The 19,253-nt window shown below is 37.0% G+C and overlaps 1 protein-coding gene and 1 pseudogene across 34 annotated transcripts in view; both read right to left on the minus strand.

The window, feature by feature from the left end:
* Jade3 (jade family PHD finger 3) overlaps positions 1 to 19,253 on the minus strand; it is a 150,633-nt gene that overhangs the window by 99,271 nt on the left and 32,109 nt on the right. The gene's annotated exons all lie outside the window — the stretch shown is intronic.
* On the minus strand, positions 10,171 to 17,910 carry LOC147824315 (translationally-controlled tumor protein-like; annotated as a pseudogene).

Raw genomic sequence — 19,253 nt, forward strand, 5'->3', positions numbered from 1 at the left:
TTTCTTCCTCCAAAGCTCTGTATATACTATCCCACCCTTCTACTCTGGAGTGGTCATCATCACTTTACCCTATATCACATAGCTAACTCCTATTCATACCAGATTTCAATCCAAACAACACTTCTTAGGGCAGCCTTCCCTTACCTACCCTAGAGTGGGCCAGGACCTCTGTCATTTGCTTCACAGCATCAGCAACTTCTCCTTCATCACTATGAGCATATTAAAGCCTATTTTATACATGTCAATATTTTAGGAATGCAGAGACCATGTCTGTATTGTTCATGATGATAACCCCAGGGCTCAACACAGTGTCTGGCACACATGGTGGACACCTAGAAAATGCATGAATGAGGGGTCATTCTCAGTCCGTGTGGTATGAGTGAGAGTGACCTCCCCTCTTCCAACACAAGTATACCTCCTGGGTTTAAGGTACATGACCCAGGTTAGAACAAGCCAATCCTATGGTCTTGACAGAAGTATTGGGAAAGAAGTACTGCATGTGCTGTACATAGTTTACCCAACAGAGAAACTAAATCAGAGGAAAGCAAAGATGAGATTAGGAGATTCAGGGCTGCAGTGATTGCCTAGATATAGCCATTCCCAAGGGCAACAGTCCATGGAATATTCATTTATCAGTAGACTCTTTTTTTGCTCCTTTGGCTAATTTAAGTTACCATTCTGACATGTGCAACTAAGAATTCTTAACCCAAAACCAGTAACTGGAACTAGACATGTGTTTGGTCCCAAAGAACAAGAGAAAACCTATCAGGTAGCCTAACTTGTGATGACCTGAGCTACTGGCCTAGGGAGTCTTACAGTTCCTTAGACTATGAAAGGTTTGGTTCTGGTATAAGAAGAAAAGGTGCACTGGCTTGGGAATAAAGCACAGGCATCTTAGATGGTTATTATCATAATAATACTTTATTCATAGAAACTCATAGAAACTAGACTTCCCAACAGGCCAAAGAAAGGCAAAAATCTCCCTTAGTTTCAAGGGGATGTATATGATCATCCCAAATATAAAGCCTCACTCTCATTCCAAACTAAATTCTAGACCAGATTAAAAAAAGCATTCATTGCAAAAGTACCTGAAAAAGGAAAAAGTAGTCACTATCAACCAGCATAGAATTTCTGAAAACATGACATTCCAAGCTTATTATAAACTTTTTGTTCCAGTCACTTAATTCATTATGAAGAAAATTATTTACAGACACAGTGTATGTGGAGGTAGCTGACAAAGGTTATAAAGATTTTCCTAGTGAGAAGATGAAGAATGCAGGTGTAGACAGGTAAGCTGGAAGAATGGTATCTTGTCATGGGCCACAGATATAGTATGTGCCCCTTTAGGTCCTGTCTTGATCAAAACTTTGATCAGTAACATAGATGAATCCAGGATTATTGAGTCCAGGAGAGAGAACATACATTAGAGGAAAGGAGAGATTTAAAAGCTAATATTATAGGGTTGGGGATTTAGCTTAATGGTACCGTGCCTGTCTTCCAAGCACAAGGTCCTCAGTGTGAACCCTGGTACTGAAAGAAAAAAAAAGCTAATATTATAATCAAAAGCAGGATGAAATTAAACTAGAATGTGTGCAAAAGTCATTACAGCTGTTTTCTAAATACTAGATGAAAACAGCTAGTTGTTGGGTTTTTTTTTTGCTAGTTTCTAATATTAGCAAATAACACAGGGTAATGCAACTACTAAACTTAGGCTAAATTCAGAAACATATGTGGTACTGTTTACCTCAGTTGGACAAAAACTGGACAACATTGTCCCAATCTGAGTATTACAGGGAAACAATGACCAATAAAAGTGTATCCAGAGAGAACCAGAATTAGAAAAAGCGGGCCGGGGATTTAGCTCAGTGGTTTCGCCGCCTGCTGCGCAAGTGCAAGGACCCGAGTTCGATCCCCGGTACCAAAAAAACAACAACAACAAAAAACCAAAATTAGAAAAAGCTTTGTAGATCATATCACATGAGTGACAATTGAAAGGGCAAGAATTTAACTGGTATAAACCACTTTGGAGAACAAAAACAGTAAAATTGAAAGTATCCATACTCTATGAATCAGCAATCCTATATATATCATGGAGAAACTTGCACAAATTTGCAGAGTACCTAATACAGTACAGACTTTTTTGGCAATGCTGGGGACTGAACCCAACCTGAGACACTCAGTGATTAAGCAAGACCTCGCCTCAAAAAAATAAAAAGGGCTACGAATGTAGCTCAGTGTAAAAGCCCTACATCCAATCTCTATTACCACAAAAACAAAACAATAACAACAAACACTGGAAAAAACTCCAGATAATAGAATGACAAAATCTTAATTGATGATAATTCTAGGTAGTAGGTAATATGAGCATTCATTACATTATCCTTTGAATTTTTCCATTGTATTAAAATCATTGAAATATATAGTTGTAAGAATCAGGAATGTGTTAGCCTAAAAAGACCATGGGTGGGAGAAAGGGGATGGCAAGTAGGAAAATAGATGGCTTTAAATATTTTGAATAATGGAGATTTGTTCTGTGTGGCTATGGAGGGGAGAGCTGGGTACAATGGCAAAAATTTCTGGAAAGAAGATCATGGTTTGGGAATAAAGAACAACCTGTTATGGAAAGATGAGTGACTACCCAGCCTCAAGATGTATGGAGAAAAAATATATATTCTTTTTTGGAAAAAGGACCTGTCTGACAGAATACTGCGGAGAGGATTCCTGCAATGGGAAGGCGTCTGAAGTTTGTGAATTCTAAGTCCTTGCAATTCTCAGGTTTCATCAACCTTGAAATGGAACCTTGCAGTTTAGAGCTCACAGGTTCTGAAAAATGCAGCACAATTATCCCAAGATGAACTTTAAAAATACAATAATATGAATTTAATACATCCCTGAATTGTGTTACCTGGGAATATTTCCCCATCAATAAGGAATAGTGCATATGTCTGTAATTCCAGCACTCTGGGACGCTGAGGATCTTAAGCTTGAGCTCAGTCTGGGCAACTCAGTGACTTAGCAAGACCCTATCTAACAATTTAAAGGGCTGGTATATAGCACAGTGTGAAGGCCCTTGATTCAATCCTTAGTATTGCCAATAAATAAATAAAAAAGAAAAAAAGAAAAAAGAATAGTTAACTTGAGACAAATTTATTATAGGTAAGGAGTCAAGAATTTTAGTGGCTTTGATTAAAGCTAGCCACAATTCTTTTGCTTTGGTCAACCTCAGGCACATAATTAAATCAGTGTTATTTAGAAAATTATTGTTTAATCACTGTTTCCATGGCTTATAATTTGTTCTCCAAGTACCAAAGTCAAATTGCTAACACAACTGAGATCACCACAGAAATATTCCACTTCTTGAAATGAACATTTTTTGTAAAATGGAAGAGTAAGAATAATGAATGTATTTTCTTTTAGACTAGTTGGTTTGGTTACTGGCAAAAAAAAAAGTCTTAGCAATGGAAAACAAGTTATCACTGACCTATCCTATGAAGAGACTCAGTTTGGCATAAAGATAATGGGGTCAGAACTCAGGCAGCTCCCTGCTGCTTCCCTGATCCCAGCCAAGAAGATAAAGGATTTCAATAGGCATAAATAAGACAGCATGCTATACCTGAGGATTTTCTTTCAGGAAAGTACCTTTTGTTCCAGTATTTCCCTCCTTGGACATAGTTAATACATGCCAGAAGGCTATGAATTGAGCAGGCACCTAGGAAGCCCGCTGTAGTTTTTAAAGAACATAGGTTTTCATCATAAAAAAAAATACTGAAAGTATGCTGCAACATACATAAAATCACATGATTTGTCTATGTGTTTTTGCCCATTTCCTTCCTGTATTGATTCTGTACCATGTAAATAACAATAGAAAATACTTACATAAAAGATACTTCTATTTGTGGTTTCATTTATTAAATTTCAAGAATAAAAACAAAATGGTCCACAAGACTCTTATATATTTCCAAATTAGTTAGCTTAGTGCAGCTTAAATATTATCTTTTTTTCTGTATCCATATTCCTGGCTACAACAGAGCTTTCTGTGGCTTGGCCCCCACCACCCACCAGAAACACTGTGAGAGAGACAGAAAAAAACCCCAACATGCTGGAAAATCAGTTTGCCAGACCAGGGCAGTGCCCTGTAGACAAACAGGTCTGGCCCTAATCTAAGAGCAAAAACTGATTATCTCTTCCCTCCTCCATATACACAGCTTACTTCTCAACCTTCAAATGCCAAGTACTTACTTAAGTCCTCAAACATCCCAGGATATTCCACTGCTTTTATACATGGAAGATAGAGTTTGGGTGATAAAATGCAAGACTGTAATGTTAGGAAGGAGAATATGAGGGGAAAACCAGAGACAAATGGGGGCAGGGGTGGAGAAAGAGGGTGATGAATGAAGTCTTAGAGGGTAAAGGCTACTAGAAAACACCAGGACTGCAGTTAAGTGGATAAAGTTGTCAATGGTTGGCAGAAGAGTAACACTATTGACTATTTCAGAGATATAACTTTTAAAAAAATAAATACAGCTTTTATAACAAAATGGATCAATCTCCCAAACTTTATAAAAATGAAGAGACAATATAATACACATAAGTCTGTTCATATAAATTTCAAAAGCAATGCTTTACAGTTCAGCATATAAAATACCCATCTATAAGGCTATAAAGAAAACATGACAAAATGCTAACAACTGGGAATTGAGGTGAAGAGCATGAAAAGGTTCATTTTACTTCTTTGCTACTTTCCTTCAGGTTTGAGATTTTTCAAAATAAAAGAATAGGAAAAGGTTAAAAATCAGCCAAAGCTAATGTACATTGTTTTGGAGTAGTATGGGTACTAAATGATAAAGAAAATAATCATCAAAATTTGGCACAGGACAGACTAAGGAAGAAGGGTGAACTGGTGATGACAGAGAGCATCGCGGGGAGCTTCTGGTGCTGGTGATTTCTTCCTCTACGTGTAAATGTTATGTATTTCCTTTATAATTACTTATTAAACTATCCATATAAATTCTATGCATTTTTAGATGTATATTTCACAAGAGGAAAAACGTAAAAACTGAGAAAAATTGCTATACATTGGATAAACATTAATTTTTTTGGTACCGGGGATTGAGCTCAGGACCTTGTGCTTTTGTAAGGCAGGCACCAGGACCACTGAGCTAAATCCCCGGCGATAAACATTATTTTTAAAGAATAAACTTTTTGCTTTGTAACAAGTAAACATTAAGTAAGGGGACTTTGGCAAAGTGGATCTTTTTGTACTTGAGCAATCATTAAAAGGTACTTTCCATGGACTAATTTTTAAAAGCTAATTAAAATCATGTCTCTTAGTTTTACATTATTATTATTATTATTTTTTGAGACAGGGTCTTTTTTTTTTTTCGGTACCAGGGATCGAACTCAGGTCCTTGTGCTTGCGCAGCAGGCAGCAAAACCACTGAGCTAAATCCCCGGCCCTGAGACAGGGTCTTGCTATGTAGTTCAGGCTGGCCTTGAACTCACTATGTAGCCCAGGTTGGCGTTGAACTCGCAGCAATCCTCCTGCCTCAGCCTCCCAAGTGCTGGGATTACAGGCATGTGCCACCCCACACCTGGCTTAGATAGTTCTTATACAAGTATGAATTCTGAATCTTATTAAATTTGATATTAGGTAATACATTCTTCTAAGTAATTCCCATGAACTGCAGCATGACACCCTGATTTTATCTGCTTTTTGGCAGGTATCCTAGTGTATGCAACTTAAAATTTTCTTAAGACAACTCTAGATAAGTTTTACAATTATGTAAATATATCTAATTCATATTGTTCATATGTGACTTTTGCCTATTTTCTCTTGCTTTTTCTGACTTCCTCATTGGCATTAAACAGTATTTTTTGTGTGACATTGTGAAAGGCAAAAAGTGATCAGAGGGCTGGGGATTTAGCTCAGGGGTTCCGGTGCCTGCCTCACAAGCACTAGGTCCTGAGTTTGATCCCCGGTATGAAAAAAAAAAAAAAGTGATCAGAATTTCACATTCCTAGATTGACTTTTAATGTACATCACATTAATCCAGTTGATTATCACGTGTGTCATCTAAATCATTATCAAAATCTAAGTCATCATCACTTTCTTCATTCTTTCTGCAGCTTCTATGATTGGATCTTTGATTATTTTCAATATTTTTTGTCTTTTCTGGTTATTTATTAAACGCAATAACAATGTCTTCTTTCTTTCCACATTTTGCACAAACTTCAACTTCACAGGCACATACATGGTCTACACATTATGTGGTAAGAATCCTTCTTCTGTAACATTTAATGTTCTGACCAGGAATGTTGGTGGAAGACCTCCAAAATGATATAGGGGGAAGAGATGTAACTCCCAAACCTACTAGACATCCAAACACGAGTTCATGTTCTCTAAAATCAAAGAATGAATTCTAGGAACAATGGAGGTTAAGAGTAGGAAAAATTTATTGAGAGAAAGAAAGCTTCTAAGAGAGACAGAAGGGGGACTGGAAAGTGGGTTGCCCTTCAGAGAGATTAATATTTTGAGGAAGACGAATCAACCCAAAACATCCATGAAAATATCCATTGAGATTTATGGTTCCAGGTAAGATGGAACAAACAGACATTTACCTTGTCCATCAGATACAACTATCAAATCTGTAAAAAAAAAAATGCACGGGGAGGGCTGCAGATGTAGCTCAGTGGTAACATATCTGCTTAGCATGGTCAAGGCCCTAGGTTCAATCCCCAGTACCTCCAAAAAATGCCTGGGCAGCTATTATAGAACTCTTAAAAGTATATAACAACAGGTAACCAGGAAAGAACACTAGGATGTGAAGTAGTGCAACTGAAAAATAACTTCACCACTTTTTTTCCTACAGTATTTTCTGGCCTGAACTCAACACAATAAAATCTGAAAGTGAGCACTGTGGTTAGAGCACGTGTTCTGGTTCAAGTTCATTCGTTCTTTCTTTTATTTTAAGGGAACCACTAAAGTTCAGCGAAACTGGAGGGAAACTCCCTGGGTTTTTAATCTTCTTTTCCTCCCCTTTCTTCAGCCTGGAAAATCCCATGGTAGAATCTGTGGGGCAGTGATTGATATAGGAGACTACAGAAGCTAAAATTAAGGAAAAAAAATCTTCCATTCAATTTGGTGGAATCATTAATAGCTCCAAAAGGGTAAAGTCAAATCCAATTTTTTTTTATTATTTTCTCTCTGTCCACCTGCCTCTTGTGCTCCAGAGGTGGTACACTGTTAAAGTGGGTGGTTTCTGATGGCAGAATAAAAAAGGAAAGCCCTAGAAAATCTGAAAATACCACGGACATAACAAAGAGGAAAGAATTCTGGAAAGCAAACCCATAAAACTGTTTATGAACTCCTGGGATCCACCCCCCACCTTGTGTGGATTTGCTCCTAATTAGCATATCAAAGATTTCAAGGTCAGTTAACACTCAGGCCTCTGACCAGTGGGAGGCATACATGGGTCAGATATAAATAACACTGCAAATACATTGAATACTGAACTGATATTGAAACTACAGCCCACAGAAAGCGAGCTGGATCTTGTAGTCTGAACCTAACCAGGTTGACCGCCAATAAAACAAATGTATTAATAGCCACCACTGGATTGAAACAAGATCCAGTCTCAGAATATTCAAAATGTTTAGGATAAAAATGAAAAATCATTCAGTATGCAAAGAACTAGAAAAAGTTAACTCACATGGGAAAAAGACAACACATGTCAACAATGTGATGACACATTTGTTGAAATTATCTAATAAGTACCTAAAGTAGCTATTATAAAAATGCTAATTTAAGCACTTATCAAACCCGGACCCATTGTAAAGAAAGTTAAAATACAAATTTTTTTTGGTACCGGGGATTGAACTCGGGTCCTTGTGCTTGCGAGGCAGGCGGTGGAACCATTGCGCTAAATCCCCGGCCCCCAATACAAAGTGTTTTTAAAAGAAAATACAAATTATAACCAAATGGAAACTTTATAAATAGAAAATAAAATAAAAATTAACTGGAAGAACAGATAATAGCAGAATGGAGGAGGCAGTGAATTTGGAGACAGATAATCTAGGCAATATAAATAAGAAAGACTGCAAAAAAGAACAAAGCCCCAGACATGTGTGGGATAACAACAAAGGATCTAACATTTGTATAACTGGATACAATACAAAGAAGAACAAACAGTATGATATTCAAAAATATTTAAAGAAAAAAGTTTAAACCGTCAATAAGGTGAGAGAACATCAAACAGAATAAATACAAAGAAATCCATACCCAGATATATTATACTCAATTTGCTAAAGACAAAGAACTGAAGAAATGGACAATTCAACTCCAGTAGTAAAACATCCCATCTTTAATAATAAATAGAACTAGAAAGAAAATCAGCAATAATATAGAAAACTTAAATGACAATAAATAAAAGAATTGACCTAACTGGCATCTACAAAACGTTCCCTTCCAAGATGAGCAAAGTATGCTGCTTTTCAAGTACACAAGCTACATTCTGTAGGAATTGCTGGTGAGACAATAAAATGGTTCAGTCTCTTAGAAAAACAATTTGGCACTTTCTCTATTAAAAATTAAACAAATTTACCATACAGCCCTGTAATTCTATGAATTTACCCAAGAGAAATGAAAACTTATGTCCATACAGGGATGTGTACATGAATGTTCATTGCAGGATTATTCATGAGAAGCCAAAAGTGGAAACATATTGAATATCCACTGTCAAATGTATAGTCACAGTGTAGTAAATCCATAAAACAAAATTATTCAGCAATTTTTTAGTATGGCCTATTGATATATGGTACATTAACCTCAAAATATTATACTACATGAAAGAAGCTAGATCCAAAAGACCATATACAGTACGATTCTATTTATGAGATATCCACAAAAGATAAATCTACAGAGGCAGAAAGTAGATTGGTGATACCTAAGGATAAGGGAAGGACAGTGAAGTGATGACAAAGTGATACATTGGATTTTATTAGAATGATGGAAATATTCTAAAACTGGATTATGGAGGTGGTTGCACAACTTGGTAAATTTATTAAAAGCACTGAATTATATATTTAAACATGTGAATTTTGTGGTATGTAAATTATACCTCAAAAATTATAATTTTAAGAATGTCAGATAAATGAAATCATACAGTATGTAAATTTTTGACACTGACTTTTTTCATTTTGCATAATGCTTCTGAGATCTACCCAACTTGTTATATGCAATAAAAGTTCATTCCTTTTATTCCATTGTATGTATGTACCAGTTTACTTAACAATATTCCCACTGAAGAGCTTTCGGGTTGTTTCCAGGTTTTGGTTATTGTAAATAAAGCTGTTATGAACATTCTCATTCAGGGTTGTGTGTGTGTGTGAGAGAGGGGAAAGGATAGGGAATAAGACAGGCATCAGATTGGAATGAATTCATACCCAGGTTACAGACAGAATTCCAATAAATTAATAAAACATAATCTGATATAAAGCTGGCAGAAGTCTTGAACAGATTCCTCATGAGAGGATACCCAAATAGTGGTAAATTCATGAAAAATGTTTAATAGTATTATCCTTCAGAGAACTACAAATTAAAACCACAATAAGACCTCGAAAAAACCAAAAGTCCATCAAAAAGAGAATAAACAAGTTTTAGTATATTTATACAATGAAATACTAAGGAATGAAAATAGGATGGACACCAGTATGTAAGACGTCATGTGTAAATCTCAAAAACATTGTAGTATTACGCCTTATCCATGGGAGATATGGCCCAAGACCCCCAGAGATGTCTGAAATTATGGATAGCACTGAACTCTATACACACAGTTATGCACTATACAATGAAATTTCAGTCAACAAATGGACCACATATGATCATGATCCTGTAAGATTCTGTCATCTAGTGACATCATGACTATCTCACTTTGTGTAAGTACACTTTGTTTGTACAAAGAAAAAATTGTCTAACAATGCATTTCTCAAAATATATTCCTGTTAAGAGATGCATGACCATACTATGTTTTTTCCTACCCATACATACTTATGATAAAATATAATTTCTAAGTTAGGCACGGTAAGAGATCGACAACATTTGAATTTTTTTCTTTCCTGTTCAAGAACTTTTGCTTTTTCTCTTAAAGGAAGGACTAGTACAACCAGTATGGAAATGAGTATGGAGATTTCTCAAAGAACTAAAATTAGAAGGCCTGGGATTTAGCTCAGTGGTTCTGGCACCTGACTCGCAAGCACAAGGTCCCAAGTTCGATTCCCACTACCAAAAAAAAAAAAAAAAAGAACTAAAATTAGAAATTCCATATGACTCAGCTATTCCCCTTATAGGTATCTTCCCCAAAGAGCTAAGGACTTCATACTACGGTGATACATGCATACCTGTATTTATAGCAGCACAATTCATAATAGCTAAATCCTGGAAGCAACTGGTATACCCATCAACACAGAAACAGATAAAGACAAATGGATACATATCGGAATACTATTACTTGGCTATAAAGAAAGATAAATTCAAGAAATTTGTAGGGAAATGGATGCATCTGGAAAATATAATACTGAGTGAAATATACCAGTCACACAAGCTTAAATACCATATAGTAGCTTTCATTTGAGTAAGGCAAAGTACAAACAAAGAAAACAATAAATGATGGATAGAAGGAAATAAGGGAATAGATCTCTTGCAAATGGGAAAGGGTCCAGGAGACTGAGGGCAAGGGGGGGAGGGAAAGTAAGTACAATTAAGATATGCCATGTACAGGAACCTAATAACCTCAATGAATGTAAACATTGTATGTCATAAACATGAGCTAAGAATAACAAGAATGAAAATGGGGAAAGGAAATATAGAGGCAGAGGGAGGGAGGGAGGTGGGTGGGAAGGGGAATAAAAAAAAGAAACAAGCTGTACTATGTACATGTACCTAGTCCCCAAGATGAATGTAAACACCATGTGCTTTAAACATGTATTAATAAAAGAAAACAAAAGAAAAAGGAAGCACTTTACAGCTTCTATTTTGGCATATGAGAATTGTTAGCATCATTATTTCTGCACTTTGGGGCTATTAAGTAAAAGAAGAGTTACTTCAACACAAGCACTACAGTAGTTGGATCTAATAACATAGATGGCTGGTGAGTGACTAATTGGCAGGTAGCATATATAGCGTGGATACACTGGACAGAGGAATGATTCATATGCTGGGCAGGATGGTGTGGTTTCATCACATTATTCAGAATAGCATACAATTTGAAACATCAGTTGTTCTTTTCTGACATTTTCCTTTCAATATTTTTAGATCATGGCTCAATGCAGGATAACCAAAACTGCAGAAAGTAAATCCACGGATAAGGAGAGACTACTGTATACAGAGCAAAATAAACCAAAATCAAGCTGACACAAGAATATATATAAGATTTCATTTACATGGGCCAGGGACAAGCGCAAGGTCCTGAGTTTGACCCCCAGTACAAAAAAAAAATTCATTTACATGAATTCAATAACAAGCAAACTATAATCTATGGTGACATAAATTAGAATAGGGGTTGCTTCTGGCTGGAGATTGACTGAAAAGAGACATAAAAGTACTTACCAGGGTAAGAGAAATGTTCTACATCTTGGAGTGAGTGTTACATTACATGGGTATATGTACTTATTAAAACTCAAATTATACTCTTAAAATCTCTGTATTTTACTGTATGTAAATTACATCTCAATAAAAGAGAAATAAGAAAGCTACAACAAAATGCCACTGTTACCCATCAGAAAAGGTAAAATTGAACTTCAAGTGTTGACAACAATATGTGCACAAATGTCACCTCTGGTATACTGCTGGTGAAAATATAAATTAGGATAAAGGCTTTGAAAAGCTGTTTGACAATACTTTTATCTACTAAAGTTTAATATGTGTATACCCTATGACCCAGCTACTCTAGTCTTAAATATCCAACAGAAATGCACGCTATGTTCACCCAAAGACATATTGAAAAATGTTTAAGCCAGGCTGGGCAAACAGGCACATGCCTGTAATCCCAGCATTTGGCAGGCTGAGGCAGGAGGATCACAGCAAGTTTGAGGCCACCCTGGGCTACATAGTGAGTTCAAGGGCAGCCTGAACTATATAGCAAGACTCTGTCTACACTTGATCTTAGCCAAAAGGCAGAAAAGTGATAAGACTCTGTCTAAAACAAAAAACCCTCAAAACCAAACCAAACCAAAGAAACAAACAAAGCCAAAGCACAATGACTGTCCAAACAAGGCATGGTGCATGCCTGTAATCTTAGCATTCTGAAAGGCTGAGGGAGGAGGATCACAAATTTGAGTCCTGCCTGGGACACTTAGTGTGATCCTTTCTCAAAATAAAAAGAGAAAGCTGGAGGTGTAGTTCAGTATAAAGGCCCTGGGTTCAATTCCCAGTACTGCAAAGAAAAAAAAGAAAGAACGAATGAACGAACGAACGGATGGTCGGTCGGTCCAGGTACGTACTATACATAACAACCCCAAACTGGAAACATTCCTAAATGCTCAATAGAAAAGATTTTTTAGAAATTAGTATGTGTGTGTGTATTCTCTATGTAAACTACAAAAACGCAATTCATCTATGGTAACAGAATTCAGGATAGTAGTACCTGGTAAATCTCTGAGTAGAAGGCAGAAAGTCTTTGAGGTGCTTATAATATTCTTTTACTTGACTTGGGCACTGGTTGAATAAGTATGTTCACTTTTAAGATTAATAGAGCTACACACTTATGACTTGTTCACTTTTTCTTAAGGTACATTTGACTTCCACTTGTATTTCAGATTCTGTCTCTTATATGCTATCTTATTTGCTATCACCCTTCATCCCCCTTTTCTTTTTTTTTTCCAACTGAGTTAGTCTTTTTATTCTTTTGGTAATTTCTTCCAGGGTTAACTACTTCCACTGTAGGTGATGAAAGATACAAGTCTCCACTTCAAATGTTGGCACTGCTATGAGCATAGTCTTTTCCCCTTCACTGAAACTCTGAATTAAAACTTTGATTCTTGTCTTATATTCCAGTCCCAGTAGTTTCCACGCAGAAGTTATCTGAAGACAGTCTTATGCTTTCTAGCAGTGGTCTGTGATCAGCCTCTATCTTCTCCACGAACACTATGATGGATTTAGTTTACACATGTATTAAACTAAAAGGCATTCTCTTAAATGAGTTTAAATGCACTTTATTTTTAGACAACCTACATGACATTTTTTTCCCTAAAAAACAATGCCTCCACTCCAAATAAATCACGGTCAAAATAAACGAAGCGTTCAAGATGACATCAGTCCCATTTTTCTAAAATCCCGGTGTTGTGTAGATGACAAACAACAGCCAGTTATGACAAATGATGGATCCAAGGTAACTGCTGAATCCGTTAACATTTTTCCATTTCTAAACCATCCTTAAAGAAAATCATAAATGGGGTCACACCATCCTCACGGTAGTCCAGGAGAGCAACCATGCCATCTGCATGCATGTTTGCACCAATAAAGAACTGATAGTTTTTGACATTAGCAAGGATGTGCTTGATTTGTTCTGCAGCCCCTGTCATAAAAGGCTTTTTACTCTTTCTGGTCTTTGTTCTTCAAGTTTGCCTTTGATTGATTTCATATAATCTTTGATGTACTTCTTGTAGGCCTCTTTTGTGAAGCTGGTTTCCTGCAAGTGATGGTTCATGATAATATCCACACCAGTGACTAATGTGCTTTCGGTACCTTCACCTCCGGGTCTTCAGCGGAGGCGTTTCCACCAGTGAGCGAGTCATCAGTGTTATCTACCCTCTGTTCTACTGACCATCTTGCCTTCTACCTCCAGGCACAGCCTGTCCGCGATCTCCCGGACCTTGTAAATGTCAGAGAACATCTCATCCGGCTGATGAGGTCCCCATAGATAATCATGATGGTGGCTGAAGGGAGACACAGCCGTGCTCGCTTAGCAGGAATGCGGAGCTCAGAGCGAGCCTGGTGCAACTGGTTGTCAGTGACCAGTGACACTTAAAAGTCAAGACTGAAGTATGTAAAGTGAGCCCACAAAATGACTTCAGGGAAAACACAGGCATCCTTTACATGGGCAGAACCTCTTGATTTAGCAAAGAAGCTGGCCCTAGTCTACCCATATAAGGGTAAACTATCCTTTAAATAGAAGTTCATTTTTGTATACTTCAGCAATTATCAGAGCTGACAAATATAAAGGGGGGGCAAAGTCTGTCTAGGAATTGGTTCTTTTTTATGGCACTAGGCATCAAAGACACACACACATACACAACGGGGGGGGGGGTGGAAGAGGGAGAGAAAGGAAGAGGGAGAGGGAGAGAGGGAGGGAGAGGAGAAGGGAGAGGGGGAGAGAGAGGGAGAGAGAGAACCCATTAGAGAGAGCTAGAGAGAGAGAGGGGACCAGTAGAGTGTTAAAAATGTTTACCCTCAGGCTCTTCAAGGGAAGAAAATGCACAATTTGAATATTACTGATTTCTGTGATGTAGATACTCCCACAGTAGTCAATTTTAAGTTCCTAAAATGATGTCATTCAGTGATCATGGAATTGGAAAGCCATGAGCACAATCAGTTCTTACAGTGTGGCATGAGGTGGTTCCATCTCATGAAAATGTAATTACAGTTGAATATTCCCTACATATTAGTAAATTGCCACCGGGGATTTAGCTCAGTGGCGCCATGCCTGCCTCGCAAGTGCAAGGTCCCGAGTTGGATCCCTGGTGCCACAAAAAAAAAAAAATAAAATAAAATAAAATGCCATCTTGGTTTATATAGAGCTAGTGACTTCAAGTCCATCGGCAAGTTGAGGTCCATCCTAGGTATGAACAAAATTCAGTTTCAGAGCCAAGTAGAAAATCAAACCTGGACCAAGGTGAATTCTCTAAGGTAAAGAGTATAACACATTTGAGAGCATGGAAAGACACAATGTGCTCAGAACAACACAGAATGAGAGGCTAGGAAGTAGCATGTGTGTATCTACAGTTTCAGTTACTTGGGAGTCTGAGGCAGGAGGATTGCTTGAGCCCCAGAGTTCAGGGCCAGCCTGGGCAACACAATGAGATCCCATCTTAAAAGAAATAGTACAAGCAAACAAAACCAGCAAGTAATTCTGAATGACTTGACTGCATGATAGTATGTGAACGTTATGAGCAATAGATTTAGGGAGCCAAATACAGATAGGCTGTAAAGAGGGGTCAGGGGGGACTACATTCAGTAGGGCACATTCTGCTGTGGTAGATGCTTCTCATACTTGAATTCATTTAATCATATCTGCCACAGATACTATCACTTATACAGAAGAGCCTTAGAGATTTGAACTCAAGGACCAATTCCCAAAGCCACCATGCTGCTTCCCTGGGAGGACTGGTAATGATATAAGAAGACCCTCATTGTACTCATTGCCTCCTAAGTCCTCTAAATTTACCTTAGCCTCCAAAATGAAGAATATGAAATTGTTTCCTTGGATTTAGCTAGTAAATTTTGCATAATCTTTTTGGTATCTACTTCAACATTTCAACAGTTGTCAGAAATACTTCCCTCTTTTCCTAAATTCATCATAGCAAAAAAATCATTACATATTTTCAATACTCATGATAACTGGCTACTATCCAATTTTGTTTAAAATGTTCCTGTTACTTCAGTAGCATCCTCTCAGTATTCTCTTCTGGAAGGTTATGGATCATAATCCTTTATTACCTACTTTAAAGTCTTGCTTCCCAACTCTTTATTATGCTCTATGCTTTCCCAAGCCAGAAACTCTTTTATAGGGCAGAGTCAATGAAGAGGGTACCATGAGATGATACCCAGTAGCTCCTGTGATTTGTACCAAGTATTCATCCAATTACAGAAAAACTATAGACAATGGAAATTCACAACGGAGTAAGAATTATTAAGGTGGTTAAAGAACTTTAAAGATCTATTTTAATTCTTACTAATAAACACAAATATGGTTTAAGGAAGAGGGAAATACATATTATAAAACTTAGCAATATGCAAAAGACACTATATCAGGGTGAACACAGGAATTATAAATGTGACAAAAATCCACTGTAAGTTTGGTAGTCTTTTGAAGCCTAGGATTTAACCCCATTCCCTACCACCTACCTTAGGCATATACTTTATAAATGATTTGCACAAGAGCAGGAAGGTGACTATAATTGATACTGATTTATGAAGACATGTGTGGTATTTATGATGACTTATAAACTTAACCATGTATACTTGGCTGGAGGCTGAAAGTTCAGAAATTACTAGAACCAATAACCATGAAATAATTTGGGTACAAACAGATCCAAAAGATGCCAAGACTTGAGGACATCAAGATTACACAATGCTTGTGTCTATAGGAGGTGAAGGGGAGATGGACTTTTTCTTCATTAACCTCTCCTTAAACACAAGAATACAAAAATCCAGATATGTTCAGTTTTCTTCCCTTGCCCACCTCTTCACCTGGTCAATCTCTACTGAGTTTTTACAATGTGCAGCTACTATCTCTTGTTAGAAGCCTTGCTTAACTTTTGAAAAAAATTAATTTTATTGGTACATGTTAGATATACAACATAATAATTTTTTTTTTTGTACCAGGGATCCAACTTGGGACCTTGTGCTTTCGAGGCAGGCAGTGGAACCACTGAGTTAAATCCCCGGTCCATATAATAATTTTTAAAATTAATTTTATTACTTTTTTTTCCGGTACTGGTGATCAAACTCAGGACCTTGCACTTGTTAAGGGAGGCACTGTGCCACTGAGCTAAATCCCCGGCCTTCCTTGCTTAACTTCTATTGTTCAAACCTCATACTAACCTCTACCATTAACATTTAACCCCTACAATTATGATTATCTGAACATCTCTCTCTAAATTCCTGGAAAGCAAGGAATATGCTGTTTCTTATCTTTGTGCCTTTACTACCTACGTCTAACACTTGGTACCCAATAGCTCAGTGAGCATTTTCAAACAGAACTGTATGGTATCATTTGCTCATTGTCACAAAACTACTGTATACCAAAAGAAGGATTAGTACCCAGAACTTCTAATCCTTCATCAACTTCCATTATATCATGTATTAAAAGAGTTACTTATGAAAAAGCCAGGCACAAATCTAGAAAATGAATTCTAGGAATAGATGTTCTATTGATCTCTGAAGGGCTGGCAAATATAAATGGTCTAAATAAATCAATGAAAAGACAGAGATCAGCAGAGTGGGTTAAAAATGATTCATTTATATGCTGTATACAAGAAACTCATTTCAAATATAAGGAAAGCAAAAACTGAACATTTAAATGCAAACATTACTCAAAAGAAAGCAAGAGCGACTATATCAATACCAAATAAAAGGAAAATACCACAAATGGAGAAGAACATTAAATAATGATAAGAAGTTTTAATCCATCAGGAAGATATAGCAAACCTAAATGCATATGCACTAAACAGAGGTACAAATACATAAAGCAAAACCAGATTAAACTGAAAGGAAAAATAGATAAATGTACAATTATTATTATTTTTTCAGTACCAGGGATCAAACTCAAGACTTTGCACTGCAAGGCAGGTACAGCACCACTGAGCTAAATCCCCGGCCCCAAATGTACACTTATAATTGGAGATTTCAACATCCTCTCAAGAACATATGAAAAAAAAAATCAGCAAGACCCAACATATGGCAAACCAGTAAGGACATAGAAGAACTCAACAACACTACTAACCAATGGGATTTAATGGATACTTGCAGAACACTGCATCCAACAACAGCAAACTACATTTGTTTCACTCACAGAAAATATATGAAGATGGACCACATCTAGAGTCATGAAACAAATTTAAAAGGACTGATAACATACAGAGTGCATTTTCTGACAATGAAATTGAAGTAGAAATAAACAAAAGAAAGGTAACAGGAAAATCTCTGAACATGTAGAAACTAAATACCATATTTCTAAATAAGCTATGAACCAAATAAATTTCAAGGGAAGTTTTATAAAACACATTGAACTAAATGAAAATGAAAAATACAATTTATCAAAATAAAAATGGGATAAAGCTAAAACAGTGCCAAGAGGGGTATTTTTTGCATTAATACTTATATTAGTAAATAAAAATCTCAAATCAATAATCCAAGTTCCTACCTCAAGAAATTAGAAAAAAGAGGATAATAATTCTTGAACTAGGATACAAAAATAAATGAAGGTTTGAGAAGAATGAAAGACAACTTCTATGAATTGGCAACAATGGATAGGTAGGTCAGCCACTTGGGCCCAAAGTGGGCACAGAATGTTTAGGGAGAGAGAAAAATAAAACTAATGCCAACACCTCAGATGAATGCAGGAGACAGCCTAGTCTAGGTAAAGGTAGAAATTAAGCTCCAGGCTTCCTACAGTAACTGAGAAGCTTTAAAATCTCAAGAAAACAGAGGAACAGGAATATATGTACCATAAGGCATAAATTAATGAATACATACACAATAATCCACATATATACTACACTTGAACACAAAATGATTATACCAGTGGGATTCTCACCTGTCAGGGTATGCCCAGGCGCAGGCTGTCCTACCAGGAATCAATACTTAAGGGAAAAAGGAATCTCCTGGCAAGGGGGTCCCAAGAGAAGATGGTACTTCACTAACTGGCTCTAGTGGCAAGGTGTGAGGGAGGAGGAACTCATAAAGTGATGTGGAGTGTTACCTACATTCACCTTTTAACTCAGCTAGCTTGGAACAAATCAGTTTAGAATCTCAGTAAAGAGAGGCTTTTCACAGAAACCCAAACAAGTTGACATGCAGCTCCTAAAATCCAAGGGGCCCCAGTTAGAGTAGAAGGATGAGAAAGCCAAGAGCCTTAGCATAAACATTAGTACCCTTAGTGAGGTACTGTATTGAGTGGGTTGGCCCAAATGTTCACTGTATCAGCAGTGGGGCGGGGATGATGCAAACACAGGACAAGAGTCTCCAGGGGCTAAAAGCAACAAAACCCAGGAAGGAGCCTGCCTCAGAGGTCACCAAAGATGCTAAGAGGAAAGAAGATAGAAGGGAAATGACATGCAGTACTCTGGAAAGAAAACACTACAAAGACTTCCAGGGTAAAATGAGTGTGTTTTAAGACCGCTTATGAAGCTGAAGAACTATAATAGCTAGCTAAAGGGTATGACTGTTATCCAGACCCTGATTTCACTTCCAGGATGGTCATATCCCATGCCATTTGGGACAGCTCTATTTCATGGCAGTAAAACAGATCCAAGAGTGA

The sequence above is a fragment of the Heterocephalus glaber genome, unplaced genomic scaffold, assembly GCF_053883595.1.
Source record: "Heterocephalus glaber isolate CG9 unplaced genomic scaffold, H.glaber_assembly_v1.0 deba00001547, whole genome shotgun sequence".
In the NCBI taxonomy this organism is placed as follows: domain Eukaryota; kingdom Metazoa; phylum Chordata; class Mammalia; order Rodentia; family Bathyergidae; genus Heterocephalus; species Heterocephalus glaber.